Genomic DNA, 15,224 nt, shown 5'->3' on the forward strand with positions numbered 1-15,224 from the left:
TTCTGGTAATTTCTATGTAAGTTTACCTGAATTCTTTTGCCTCCATGGTTTAATTCAATTTAATGGAACTTTTTTTTTTTAACCTGAGAGACATTATGTCAGAAGCTATGGGAGAAATAAAGTGGAATAAATAGAGTCCCTACTCTTAAGGAGTTTGCAGTAGGAAGATAAGGCATGTACCTAAATAACTATCATGTAAATAAAAATTAGTGTAATAATTTTCATTTGTTTAGCATTTTACTTTTCACATGCATTATTTCAATCCTGTTTACTGAAGACAGAATGTCACCTATACCAAGGAAATTACAAAATGTTACAAAAATTCATAAGAAGGAGAGATTACTTCTGGCCATGGGAATTAGGGAAGGATTCATGGAGTAGATAGTGTATTAGGCTTGACCTTGAAGGTGACTAGAATTTGGACATGGAAGCAAGGGACAAGACAGCATTGCAGGTAGAGAGTCCCTCACAAGCAAAGGTGAAGAGGCAGGAATACAAAACACTGGGAAAATGATGAGTAGTCTGATTTGTGTGGAGTAGAGTGTGTGCAGAGTAGTAGTGGGAGATAAGGCTGGAGAAGTATATAACAATATGTTGGAGTCTTCCACATCCATAGACATAAACATTAACACCAATTCTTTGTCTCCTTTTTAATGCCAGTGATCTCCATTTTACTTTATCTAGGGTAACTCAGTCATTCTCAAACTCAACTATATCTTAAACTTAAACATACCTTGAAAGACTCTACCTCCAAAATCTCCAATTTTGAGATCTTCTATCCTTCTACAACTTTTCCTCCCCCTCTCTATTGAACTCATTGTTCATCTTCATTTTAACCTCCAATTGACACATCTCAGTTTTCTCATACTGCGTGCTAGTCTGGCCATGAAACTAGCTTGGACCTTATGGTCAATTATTATAGCTCCACATTTTAATTATGCATTTGCTACCACCTCAGAATTTTTGGCCTTCTTCACCTTCCAACGTCTTTGCCAATCTCTTCTACCACTAGGCACATATATCCATTATTTCTATTCCTATTTTTGGATTGCCTGGGAGTGGAGGAAAAAGTCACAAGACTGATTATGTAGTTCCAAGTTCAACATCATTTACCCATTTTCCAAATTAGGAACTTAGGCATTTTCCATGATTCCTCCCTCTGCCACTTCACACATACTCAGTTGATCAACAAGTCTTGGAGATTCTACTTACTTAGTAGGCTTCGAATCTGTCCACTTCTCTCCTTTCCCACTGCTGCTCTACCAGTTAAAGCCACCATCATATCTGTAGATTATTACAACAGACTTTTTTTTTTTTTTTTTTTTTTACTGTACGCGGGCCTCTCAACAGTTGTGGCCTCTCCCGTTGCGGAGCACAGGCTCCGGACACGCAGGCTCAGCGGCCATGGCTCACGGGCCCAGCCGCTCCGCGGCATGTGGGATCTTCCCGGACCGGGGCACGAACCCGTGTCCCCTGCATCGGCAGGCAGACTCTCAACCACTGCGCCACCAGGGAAGCCCTACAACAGCCTTTTAAGTTTACTTTTCGGCCTCCAATTTTTCCTACATTACTAGCAATATGATCTTTCTTACAATGTAATTCATATTGCTTTATTGCTTAAAAGCACTTCATTGCTCCCTATTCAGTCTTAACTTCTAACTCCTCAACAAGGCCATCTGACCTTGTCCCTACCTACCTAACTAGTCTCATCCTGCCACTGGCCCTTGTCAAGTTGCACCCCCCCACACACACACACACAGAGATCTGATGAGATCCTAATTGGGATTTTATCACATCTATAGGTCAGTCTGGGGAGAGTTGGCATCTTTACCGTACTGAGCCTTCCCAACCTTGAATCGTTCTTTTTTAAATGTCATTCCTTTTACTTTCTTTGGGTTTAATTTGCTTTGCTCTTTCTAACTTCTTGATATAGATACTTGGGTCATTTATTATTTTTTTTTAATAATATACACATTTAGGATAATAGTGTATAGATACTTGGATCATTTATTTTTCTTTTTTATAATATACACATTTAGGATAATAGTAGGGTTTTTTTAATAGTTTTTTTTAATAAGTTTATTTTATTTATTTATTTTTGGGTGTGTTGGGTCTTGTTGCTGCGCACGGGCTTTCTCTAGTTGAGGTGAGCAGGTGCTACTCTTTTTTTTTAAATCTTTTCCCACATTGAGCTGGTCTTTATTTGCATCTGTTCATTTATTCATTGCTTTATCCATTCAACACATTTTTTCTTTTTTTTTCTTTTAACATCTTTATTGGAGTATAATTGCATTACAATGGTGTGTTAGTTTCTGTTTTATAACAAAATGGATCAGCTATACATATACATATATCCCCATATCTCCTCCCTCTTGCATCTCCCTCCCATCCTCACTATCTCACCCCTCTACGAGGGCACAAAGCACGGAGCTGATCTCCCTGTGCTATGTGGTTGCTTCCCACTAGCTATCTATTTTACATTTGTTAGTATATGTAAGTCCATGCCACTCTCTCACTTCATCCCAGCTTACCCTTCCCCCTCCCCGTGTCCTCAAGTCCATTCTCTATGTCTGCATCTTTATTCCTGTCCTGCCACTGGGTTCTTCAGAAACTTTTTTTTTTTAGATTCCATATATATGTGTTAACATATCATATTTATTTTTCTCTTTCTGACTTATTTCAAAGTCTCTAGGTCCACCTACCTCACTACAAATAACTCAATTTCATTTCTTTTTATGGCTGAGTAACATTCCATTGTATATATGTGCCACATCTTCTTAATCCATTCATCTGTCGATGGACACTTAGTTTGCTTCCATGTCCTGGCTATTGTAAATAGAGCTGCAACGAACATTGTGGTACATGACTCTTTTTTTGAATTATGGTATTCTCAGGGTATATGCCCAGTAATGGGATTGCTGGGTCATATGGTAGTTCTATTTTTAGTTTTTTAAGGAACCTCCATACTGTTCTCCATAGTGGCTGTGTCAATTTACATTCCCAAAACAGTGCAGGAGGGTTCCCTTCTCTCCACACGCTCTCCAGCATTTATTGTTTGTAGATTTTTAAATGATGGCCATTCTGACTGGTGTGAGGTGATACCTCATTGTAGTTTTGATTTGCATTTCTCTAATGATTAGTGATGTTGAGCATCCTTTCATGTGCCTCTTGGCCATCTGCATGTCTTCTTTGGAGAAATGTCTATTTAGGTCTTCTGCCCATTTTTGGATTGGGTTGTTTGCTTTTTTGATATTGAGCTGCATGAGCTGCTTGTAAATTTTAGAGATTAATCCTTTGTCAGTTGCTTCATTTGCAAATATTTTCTCCCATTCTGAGGGTTGTCTTTTCGTCTTGTTTATGGTTTCCTTTGCTGTGCAAAAGCTTTTAAGTTTCATTTGTTTCATCACTCCCATTTGTTTGTTTGTTTTGCAGTACACAGGCCTCTCACTGTTGTGGCCTCTCCCGTTGTGGAGCACAGGCTCCGGACGCACAGTGGCCATGGCTTACGGGCCCAGCTGCTCCGTGGCATGTGGGATCTTCCCGGACTGGGGCACAAACCCATGTCCCCTGCATCGGCAGGCGGACTCTCAACCACTGCACCACCAGGGAAGCCCTATTTTTCTTTTTACTTCCATTTTTCTAGGAGCTGGGTCCAAAAGGATCTTGCTGTGATTTATGTCACAGAATGTTCTGCCTATGTTTTCCTCTAAGAGTTTTATAGTGTCTGGCCTTACATTTAGGTCTTTAATCCATTTTGAGTTTATTTTTGTTTATGGAGTTAAGGAGTGTTCTGATTTCATTCTTTTACATGTAGCTTTCCAGTTTTCCCAGCACCACTTACTGAAGAGACTGTCTTTCTCCATTGTATATTCTTGCCTCCTTTATCAAAAATAAGGTGACCATATGTGTGTGGGTTTACCTCTGGGCTTTCTATCCTGTTCCATTGATCTATATTTCTGTTTATGTGCCAGTGCCATACTGTCTTGATTACTGTAGCTTTGTACTATAGTCTGAAGTCAGGGAGCCTGATTCCTCTAGTTCCGTTTTTCTTTCTCAAGATTGCTTTTGCTATTCGGGGTCTTTTGTGTTTCCATACAAATTCTGAAATTTTTTGTTCTAGTTCTGTGAAAAATGCCATTGGTAGTTTGATAGGGATTGCATTGAATCTGTAGATAGCTTTGGGTAGTAGCGTCATTTTCACAATGTTGATTCTTCCAATCCAAGAATATGGTATATCTCTCCATCTGTTTGTATCTTTAATTTCTTTCATCAGTGTCTTATAGTTTTCTACATACAGGACTTTTGTCTCCTTAGGTAGGTTTATTCCTAGGTATTTTATTCTTTTTGTTGTAATGGTAAATGTGAGTGTTTCCTTATTTTCTCTTTCAGAATTTTCATCGTTAGGGTATAGGAATGCAAGAGCATTCTACGCATTAATTTTGTATCCTGCTACTTTACTAAATTCATTGATTAGCTCTAGTAGTTTTCTGATAGCATTTTTAGGCTTCTCTATGTACAGTCTCATGTCATCTGCAAACAGTGACAGTTTTACTTCTTTTCCAATTTGGATTCCTTTTATTTTTTTTTCTTCTCTGATTGCTGTGGCTAAAACTTCCAAAACTATGTTGAATAATAGTGGTGAGAGTGGACATCCTTGTCTTGTTCCTGATCTTAGAGGAAATGGTTTCAGTTTTTCACTATTGAGAACGATGTTGGCTATGGGTTTGTCATATATGGCCTTTATTATGTTGAGGTAAGTTTCCTCTATGCCTACTTTCTGGAGGGTTTTTATCATAAATGGGTGTTGAATTTTGTCAAAAGCTTTTTCTGCATCTATTGAGATGATCATATGGTTTTTCTCCTTCAATTTGTTATTATGGTTTATCACATTGATTGATTTGAGTATATTGAAGAATCCTTGCATTCCTGGGATCAACCCCACTTGATCATGGTGTATGATCCTTTTAATGTGCTGTTGGATTCTGTTTGCTAGTATTTTGTTGAGGATTTTTGCATCTATGTTCATCAGTGATATTGGCCTGTAGCTTTCTTTCTTTGTCTGGTTTTGGTATCAGGGTGATGGTGGCCTCGTAGAAGGAGTTTGGGAGTGTTCCTCCCTCTGCTCTATTTTGGAAGAGTTTGAGAAGGATAGGTGTTAGCTCTTCTCTAAATGTTTGATAGAATTCACTTCTGAAGCCATCTGGTCCTGGGCTTTTGTTTGTTGGAAGATTTTAATCACAGTCTCAATTTCAGTGCTTGTGATTGGTCTGTTTATATTTTCTATGTCTTTCTGGTTCAGTCTCAGTCGGTTGTGCTTTTCTAAGAATTTGTCCATTTCTTCCAGGTTGTCCATTTTATTGGCATATAGTTGCTTGTAGTAATCTCTCATGATCCTTTGTATTTCTGCAGTGTCAGTTGTTACTACTCCGTTTTCATTTCTAATTCTGTTGATTTGAGTCTTCTTCCTTTTTTTCTTGATGAGTCTGGCTACTGGTTGGTCAATATTGTTTATCTTCTCAAAGAACCAGATTTTAGTTTTATTGATCTTTGCTATTGTTTCCTTCATTTCTTTTTCATTTATTTCTGATCTGATCTTTATGATTTTTTTCCTTCTGCTAACTATGGGGATTTTTTGTTCTTCTTTCTCTAATTGCTTTAGGTGTAAGGTTAGGTTGTTTATTTGAGATGTTTCTTGTTTCTTGAAGTAGGATTGTATTGCTATAAACTTCCCTCTTAGAACTGCTTTTGCTGCATCCCACAGGTTTTGGGTTGTTGTGTTTTCATTGTCATTTGTTTCTAGGTATTTTTTGATTCCCTTTTTGATTTTTTCAGTGATCTCTTGGTTATTAAGTAGTGTATTATTTAGCCTCCATGTGTTTATAGTTTTTACAAATTTTTTCCTGTAATTGATATCTAGTCTCACAGCATTGTGGTCAGAAAAGATACTTGATACGATTTCAATTTTCTTAAATTTACCAAGATTTGATTTGTGACCCAAGACAGGATCTATCCTGGAGAATGTTCCATGAGCACTTGAGAAAAATGTGTATTCTGTTTTTTTGGGATGGAATGTCCTATAAATATCTATTAAGTCCATCTTGTTTAATGTATCATTTAAAGCTTTTGTTTCCTTATTTATTTCATTTTGGATGATCTGTCCATTGGTGAAAGTGGGGTGTTAAAGTCCCCTACTATGATTGTGTTACTGTCGATTTCCCCTTTTATGGCTGTTAACATTTGCCTTATGTATTGAGGTGCTCCTGTGTTGCATGCATAAATATTTACAATTGTTATATCTTCTTCTTGGATTGATCCCTTGATCATTATGAAGTTCCTTCTTTGTCTCTTATAACAGTCTTTATTTTAAAGTCTATTTTGTCTGATATGAGAATTGCTATTCCAGCTTTCTTTTGATTTCCATTTGCATAGAATATCTTTTTCCATCCCCTCACTTTCAGTCTTCATGTGTCCCTAGGTCTAAAGTGGGTCTCTCATAGACAGCATATATACAGGTCTTGTTTTTGTATACATTCAGCCAGTCTGTGTCTTTTGGTGGGAACATTTAATCCATTTACATTTAAGGTAATTATGGATATGTATGTTCCTGTTACCATTTTCTTAATTGTTTTGGGTTTGTTATTGTAGGTCTTTTCCTTCTCTTGTGTTTCTTGCCTAGAGAAGTTCCTTAGCATTTGTTGTAAAGCTAGTTTGGTGGTGCTGAATTTTCTTAGCTTTTGCTCTCTGTAAAGGTTTTAATTTCTCCATCGAATCTGAATGAGATTCTTGCTGGGTAGAGTAATCTTGGTTGTAGGTTTTTCCCTTTCATCACTTTAAATATGTCTTGCCACTCCCTCTGGCTTGCAGAGTTTCTGCTGAAAGATCAGCTGTTAACCTTATAGGGATTCCCTTGTATGTTATTTGTTGTTTTTCCCTTGCTGCTTTTAACATTTTTTCTTTGTCTTTAATTTTTGATAGCTTGATTAATGTGTGTCTTGGCGTGTTTCTCCTTTGATTTATCCTGTATGGGACTCTGCTTCCTGGACTTGCTTAACTATTTCCTTTCCCATATTAGGGAATTTTTCAACTATAATCTCTTCAGATATTTTCTCAGTCTCTTTCTTTTTCTCTTCTTCTTCTGGGACCCCTATAATTTGAATGTTGGTGTGTTTAATGTTGTCCCAGAGGTCTCTGAGACTGTCCTCAATTCTTTTTTCTTTATTCTGCTCTGCAGTAGTTATTTCCACTATTTTATCCTGCAAGTTACTTACCCGTTCTTCTGCCACAGTTATTTTGCTATTGATTCCTTCTAGAGAATTTTTATTTTATTTTTCATTTATTGTGTTGTTCATCATTGTTTGTTTGTTTGCTCTTTAGTTCTTCTAGGTCCTTGTTAAATGTTTCTTGTATTTTCTCCATTCTATTTCCAAGATTTTGGATCATCTTTACTATCATTACTCTGAATTATTTTTCAGGTAGACTGCCTATTTCCTCTTAATTTATTTGGTCTGGTGGGTTTTTACCTTGCTCCTTCATCTGCTGTGTGTTTTTCTGTCTTCTCATTTTGCTTAACATACTGTGTTTGGGGTTTCCTTTTTGCAGGCTGCAGGTTCGTAGTTCCCGCCGTTTTTGGTGTCTGACCCCAGTGGGTAGGGTTGGTTCAGTGTGTCGTGTAGGATTCCTGGTGGAGGGGACTAGTGCCTGTGTTCTGGTGGATGAGGCTGGATCTTGTCTTTGTTGTGGGCAGGACTGCGTCCGGTGGTGTGTTGTGGGGTGTCTGTGACCTTATTATGATTTTAGGCAGCCTCTCTGCTAATGGGTGGGGTTGTGTTCCTTTCTTGCTAATTGTTTGGCATAGGGTGTCCAGCACTGTAGCTTGCTGGTTGTTGAGTGGAGCTGGGTCTTATCATTGAGATGCAGATCTCTGGGAGAGCTTTCGCTGTTTGATATTACACGGAGCCAGGAAGTCTCTGGTGGACCAGTGTCCTTAACTCGGCTCTCCCACCTCAAAGGCACAGGCCTGACACCCCACTGGAGCACCAAGACCCTGTCAGCCACACAGCCAGGTACGTGGGGAGTTTCTTGCCTTTTGGAAAGTCTGAGGTATTCTGCTAGCATTCAGTAGGTGTTCTGTAGGAGTTGTTCCACATGTAGATGTATTTCTGATGTATTTGTGGAGAGGAAGATGATCTCCACATCTTACTACTCTGCTGTCTTGAAGGTCTCTCTCTCTAATCTTCTTGAATCTGTAAGTTAACATCTTTCATCAAATTTGAAATTTTTTCAGCCTTTGACTCTTTCTTTGCATATTTTTTCAGCCCTACTCTTGTCCTCTGCTTCTGGGGCTCTCATGACATAAACATTAGATCTTTTGTTATTGTCCCACATGCCGCTGAGGCTCTGTTCATTTACTGTTGTTGACTGGATAGCTTCTATTAATCTGTTTTTGAGTTTACTGATTCTTTACTCTGTCATCTGTAGTGTACTGTTGAGCACATCTAGTGAGTTTTATTTCATTTATTGTAATTTTCAGTTTTATAATTTTTTTATTCTTTTTTATAGCTTTATTTCTTTGCTGAGACTCTATTTTTTCATTTGTTTCAAGACTGTTTGTAATTGGTAGTTTAAATATTTTTATGATTGCTGTTTTAAAGTGCTTGCCAGATAATTCCAACATCTGAATCATCTCATTGTTGGCATCTGCTAATTGCCTTTTCTCATTGAAGTTGTGATTGTCCTGGTGCTTAGAATGGTGAATTATTTTCAGTTGTATCTCATACATTTTGGTTATTATGTTGTTAGATTCTACATGCAATCTTTTTCTTTTCTGGCAGAAGTCACCCTGTTTAAGAGTAGTGCTCAGGTCAGGTGGAGGTGGATATTCAGTTCCCCACTGGGTCCTGTGACAACCCTGGGTCCTATGATACCAACTGGCACTACCTCATTGCTGCTGGGTTTAAAGTTGAGCTCCCTGCTGGGCCCCACTGACAGCATGGGGGAGCTTAGAGTGCCACATAGCTCCACCTCATACTTCCCCTTCCATCTCATTGCTAGTGGGTGGGTGTGTGAGTTCAGTTCTCTGCTGAGCTCCACTTAAACTAGGGATGGAAAAATGGTGAGAGTGGAGAACGTGGACCACCAATATGTCCCAGTTCATTCCATCTCGTTGCTGCCTGGTAGAGGAAGAAGTTCAGCAACCCCCTGGGCCCTGCTGACACAAGGGCAGGAAGGAAGAAGAGTGCTGACTAGCACCACCTTCAAGGGTTGGGAAGGGTTGGAAGCTCAGCTCCTTGCTTAGTCATGCTGACACTACCCCAGTGGTGGAACTGGAGTACTGCCTGCTATCACTGACCTTGCATACACCACCCTGATGGGAGAAGCAGAATGGTAGCAATGGTTGAGGGATGAAAATTCAACTCCCTGCTCAGTCCCACAGACATTACAGTGGAGGAGACAGTTTTCCATTGGTGTTTGGATGGAGTAGTATTGGTATTGCAAACAGTGTTTTCTGTTCTGCTAACCTGCTCTTTTTCTGGTTCCTTGGCTGGGTGAACAGTCGTTATGGAGGACTCTTTTGGCTGCATCTGTTAGTGGTTGCAGTTTGTAGGCTTCTCCAGCACCCTGCCTGAGATACATAGGAAACAAAAGGAAACCTAGGAATTCCTGTGAGTTTACTTTCTAAAAACCCAAACATGTTTTTTTTGTTTTGTTGTCCTTTCCTTTCTTCCACAGACTATAGTGGAGGCCTTTGTAAGGGTGAGATTAATGCTTGGTATGGCATCTAGGGAGGGTCTGTAAGGTCTTGTGTGGTCCCTGAGAAATTATGAGTCCTGTATGGTGGGACGTAGACCATGTTGCAACGTGTAGCTTGAGCAGTGGCATGTGGCCTCCTTCCTAGGCTATGCCATAACAAACAAAGCCAGCACAATTCACTTTTAACATGTCTGGTTTCTGCATTGCTCTGGTGCCTTCTGAGACACTAGGACCTCTAGAAGAGGTGGATTTAGTTCTAACTAAAGGTAAGTTTCTTATTGCTCTGGTTAGAGAGACAGCTTTGTATTATTACCAGAAGAAACATGGACTCTGAACTAGCAAACTCTAGTTTGAATCTCTTATTTACTACTGTGGGTCCTTTTGCAAAGTTTCTTAATATCTCTGAGACTTGGGTAAAGGGTGATAATAACTGTCCATAGAGTTTCTCAGAGAATAAAATAAAATATGTGCAAAGCATTGGGGATACAGTAGGTACTCCATAAATACTATAGTCTACTACATTAAGTTTTAATCTTTAGGAAAGAAAGTTCAGATCTTCAGTAAGTTAGAACTTACTGGTATAAACCTGCCTTGGGCTAACTTCATCTATATTCTCTGCAATATCCAATTATAGAAATTCAAAAAGGAGCCAGAATTCTACTCATGAAGCACAGCAGGTTCTGCGTCCATGATATTCAATTCCCTAAAGACAAGGATCATATCTTATATTTCTTTTACATTCTCCACAGGATCCTCCCTGCCCAAACCTCTCTCTTAGAGAACCTCACCAGCCACACCCAGAAGAGGGGAAGCCCTAGGTATTAAGCAACTCTGCCATCCTTGGAGATTGGACCAAGGTGGAACATTGGCCCAAGTAGGGCTCATCAGAGTCTCTCAAGAATTTAGAATTGAGACAAAGGTTCAGAGAGTCAAATGGAATAGGACACTCAAACTGAAGGGTGTGTGGGTTTTGGGGGGTCAGGGGTGGTGGCAGCATGGCAACTTTTGTGTAAGCAGAAGTTACACAGGGGTGAGATTAGAATCCTGTAAAAGAATGTGGTTAGCTGAGAGGACAGATGAGCAAAAAGAGAAAAGCTTAAGTATGAAGACACACAGCTTGGAAGGAAAACAAAAAGAGACAAGAGGACAGACATCCAGGGAAAAGTGAGAAAGAAAAGGGGACAGGATATCAGGAACACAGGGAATTGGAATGCTCAACCTAGAAGAATTCAGATGACTAGGAATCTGTTAGCTACAAACACCACTGAGCCTCTGTTGCCAGAAGCAGCCGCTTTACACCTGATTGATGGTGCCAGCCTTGCCTGAAGACCCTGTAATGACCCTACTTGAGGTGATTACCAGTCAAGTGAGTGCCAGCTTTCCTCACACACTCCCCAGCTCTCCTTCACTGCTTCCACATCTACAGCTAGAGGCAGATCCTAAAATGCATGTGGGCCAACTACACAGTCAAATTTGGGAGCAAGAGGCCTGCATGGTAAAAGAGTTGCAAAACTGCACTAATGTTTATCAGCAAAACCCCAGAGGAATAAACATGGAACTGAATTATGAGGGTACCACACTAGAAATGGAGGAAAAGACTTTCAGTTAGGCTAAAAATGATTATATAGGTGCACTTATCAGAGAGTCTGCATTCAATGTGCTATCACATGCAGTTGGTAGAGTTCTAATTATTTTATCTTTTTGTAGACTGAAAATTGGATTCACTTCTCACCTAGGCTGAGTTGAGATGCCAGAAATCCCTTATAGAGGAAGGAATAGAAAGATCTAGGGAGATGAGAATGCCAGTGTGGATTTATGTACTACCCTCTAAACCATCCCAACCCTGAGGACACAGCTGTCGTAAGAACATTGAGAAATGCATTAATGAAGGTAGTGCCAACGTATTTGAAAAGCACCACAGTGGCTACCTTCTGTAGGTCAGAGATGAAGGTGGAAAATACTGATATTGAAATAGATTCTGTGATTTCAATAAGGATGATGGCAGCTTGGGATGGAAGAGATAATAAGTGGCACCAAATTGTCAGAAACAACTTGGAGCTGGTTATTTTAGTAGGCAGAAGAGCTGGTGTGGGTAATCAATTTGGTTTGACTCACAGGAACATTTGGCATTGAATAACTGATCATAGGGTCACTAGCGCTGAAATTAGGAGGGTCATCATGCTTACCTGGGTAAAGAAAAATTTCTCTGAAGTAAAGGCCCTTTGGTGAGCATTTACATAGGACACAGATATTCCCACACTCTGAGTTCATTCTTAGAGATCCCGTCACATACCTCTTTTTCCAGACCAACTTGTTACCAATCCTCATTATCTTATTCCTTTCATGTCCCCGACTATCCTGCCAAATCATTAGCCCCTGTCCATGCATTACTATAGAGCTGCTCCACAGGCCTGCTTTCCTGTGGGCAAAATGGGCAATGAGATGTCCTGTTTAAAATTATGCCCATTGGATGGAATTTCCATTTTATTTTGCTGAAGGGCCACTCCTTGGTGGGGCTGCTGCATTGCAGAAGTCATCTCCAGCTGTCATGCAAAACCATCTATGAACTAGACTCAGATTTTTTTCTTTTCAGTCAACTGGCCATGGAGAGCATTTCATGCGGCTTAAGCATAGTATGAGGGCAGGATGGCAATGCAATGGGAGTAGCACACCAGGAGTGAGAACTACATGCTCATCCAATTTACACCTGCTCAAGCCCAGTCCCAAATATACCACGTGATGCAGGAGTGTTACTGGTCATGCCTGACTCTGTGGCTTGGTAGATCGGACACCCAATTCATGTGGGGCAGCTGTTGTTTTACAGTCAAGTGAGTGTTCAGTCTCTACCATAGCCCAATAGGAAGCCAAGAGTTCTCTCTCAAAATAAGGATAAGAACTTTTCGAAATAGGTGTGATTTTACTCAAAAACCCTATGGGCCTCTACTCTGAATCTCCTATCAGGGCTTTCACAGAGGCCATACAGCATCTTGATCAGTCATAGGTATTTTGCAAACCATTGGACTCACTGGTCATAAATAATCATCTATCATTCAAACTAGGAATGTCTTGAGAGTAAAGGGGACACTAGTAATAAATATGCTGGGACAACAGGCATAAATTAAAACTATCCTGACATACATGGCCATCCAGTCATAAAAGCCAAGTGATTAATTTGTTTACTAGGTATTCATGACCAGCCAGAGTACACATTGCAAGATGAATCCAGGAAATTTTGATAGAGAGCTCTCAATTCTAAGATATTTTGGATTAGGCTATTGGATTTCAAGGTAAGAAATCTTCAAGTATTCAGGCATAAAAAGGAAATATTTAATCAGTTCTTGAACTTTAGCATGCACTAGAAGCGCCTGGATGGTTTATTAAAACAGATTACTGGATTCTATACCCCATATTCCTAATTCAGTAGCTATAAAATGGGGACTGAAAATTTGCATTTTAACAAATTCCCAGGTGATGTTAATGCTGCTGATCCAGGGACCATACTTTAAGAACCACTGATCTACTGAGAAGAGAAAAAAAAAATCCCCACAGACTGTCCTCATGTTTTTCCACAGCAACATTCAATACCAAAAGATAATGGAGCAGTTGTTACAATATTCTAAAGAAAAAATTATACCAAAATATGGTTGAATTTTTAGGGCCACTGATAGCTTTCATAAACTTAAGGAAGATTGCCTGTATGAGAGAGAACCTCTTGCACAAGCTGTGTGATGAAATCCAGATAAGATGAATAAAAATAAAGAACTCGGGAATGGAGAAGTTGTGTTAAATATAAAACCAACACTGACTAATTGTGAGAATGATGATTGTAAAGCAGATTATAAATATAAACTTTGATAAAATAATACTTATGTATATGGAGACAAAATATCTCATCTATAAGGATGAAATATGTAAACCAAAATTTGAGCCTCTCTTTAAGACAGGCATCACCTTTAACTTAAAAGGAGACTAAACAAGATCAATAACAGGTCCTAAAAGTACTTTTTTTTTTTATTCAGACACTATCTTGTAAATCACTTTTCTGAAAATGGAATCTAGAGGGTACAGGATATTTATGACCTGAGTGTCTAAAGAAAGGTTGAATTTACTAACTAATTCAGGTTCAGATGAGGTCTTCAGGAATACAAAACCTGACTATGCTCTATCTTGCCTACAATTTCTCTGTGGTATTTACCTGCTATTCAGTGTAAGAAATTAAGACTCTTGTGCTGTCAAACTGTCTAATGACTCAACTGAAATGTAAATCTTTGTTTCTCAAGAATTGTGAAATATGTTTGAGATAATGAAAAGAAGTCCAAATGCCTGGCTAGTTCCTGTCTTGATGTATGGGATCTTAAAATGAACTCTAAGGACTTTGTGTCCATGACACTACCCCAAGAAAAGTGCAGCGTTTTACTCTACAGAGTTGTAAAAGACCAGAACAGCTTTTGATTTTTAAGATGGCCATCCTTCTGCAGAAGTTAGAAAATATCTTGAACAAAAACTGTGTCTTTTCCAGGTTTTCTAAAATAAATGTAACTGGGAACTTTGTTTACTTTTACCGTAAGATTAAGTTGGGAGGTGAGGAGTGGAGAGATTAGAGGAAATATGAGAGTTGCTAGCATTCTCATGTTTATACCAGGTAGTCCATTTGAAATCAGCATTTTTCTTTGTCTTTTTTCATAATCTGGAAGGGCTCTTTAAAAAAAAAAAAAAAAAACTTGAACGATTTGAAGTTTAACAAATCCTCTAGTTTCACTTCAATTTCCTTCTGTTAAAGTAGGAAAAACTTTTAATTAAAATTAGAATTTAATTTTTAATTAAAATATTTAATTAAAATTAGACATTTTAAAAGGATTTTTATCACTCTATATATGCAGAGAAAACATTTTGAAATGATATTCATGTACTATACTTAAGATTTTTATTGAGGCATAGTAGATGTATCATAGAATTCACTCCTTATAGGTATACAATTGAATGATTTTTAGTAAACGTATAAAGTTGCGCAACCATCACCATAATCCAATTTTAGAACACTTCCATCACCTCAGAAAGGAACCTCTTGTCCACTTGCAGTCAATTCCTGTTCAGACCAATCTCAGGCAACCCCTAATCTACTTTCTGTCTCTACAGAGTTGTCTTTTCTGGATCATATGATATGTGGTCTTATGCATCTGGGTTCCTTCACTGAACATATTGTTTTTGAAGTTCATCCATGTTGTAGCATGTATCACTTATTTGTTCTTTTTTTACTACTGAATAGAATTCTACTGTATGGATATACCATATTTTGTTCATCCATTCACCAGTTGATGGAAATTTGGATTTTTTTCTACATTTTTAGTTATTAAAAATAAGGCTCCTATGAACATTCATGTACAAGTCTTTACATGAATATATTATTCCTCTTGGGTAGATGCCAGGGAGTGAAATTGCTGGGTCATATGGTAAATTTATGTTTAACGTGTGTT

The sequence above is a fragment of the Delphinus delphis genome, chromosome 4, assembly GCF_949987515.2.
Source record: "Delphinus delphis chromosome 4, mDelDel1.2, whole genome shotgun sequence".
In the NCBI taxonomy this organism is placed as follows: Eukaryota; Metazoa; Chordata; class Mammalia; order Artiodactyla; family Delphinidae; genus Delphinus; species Delphinus delphis.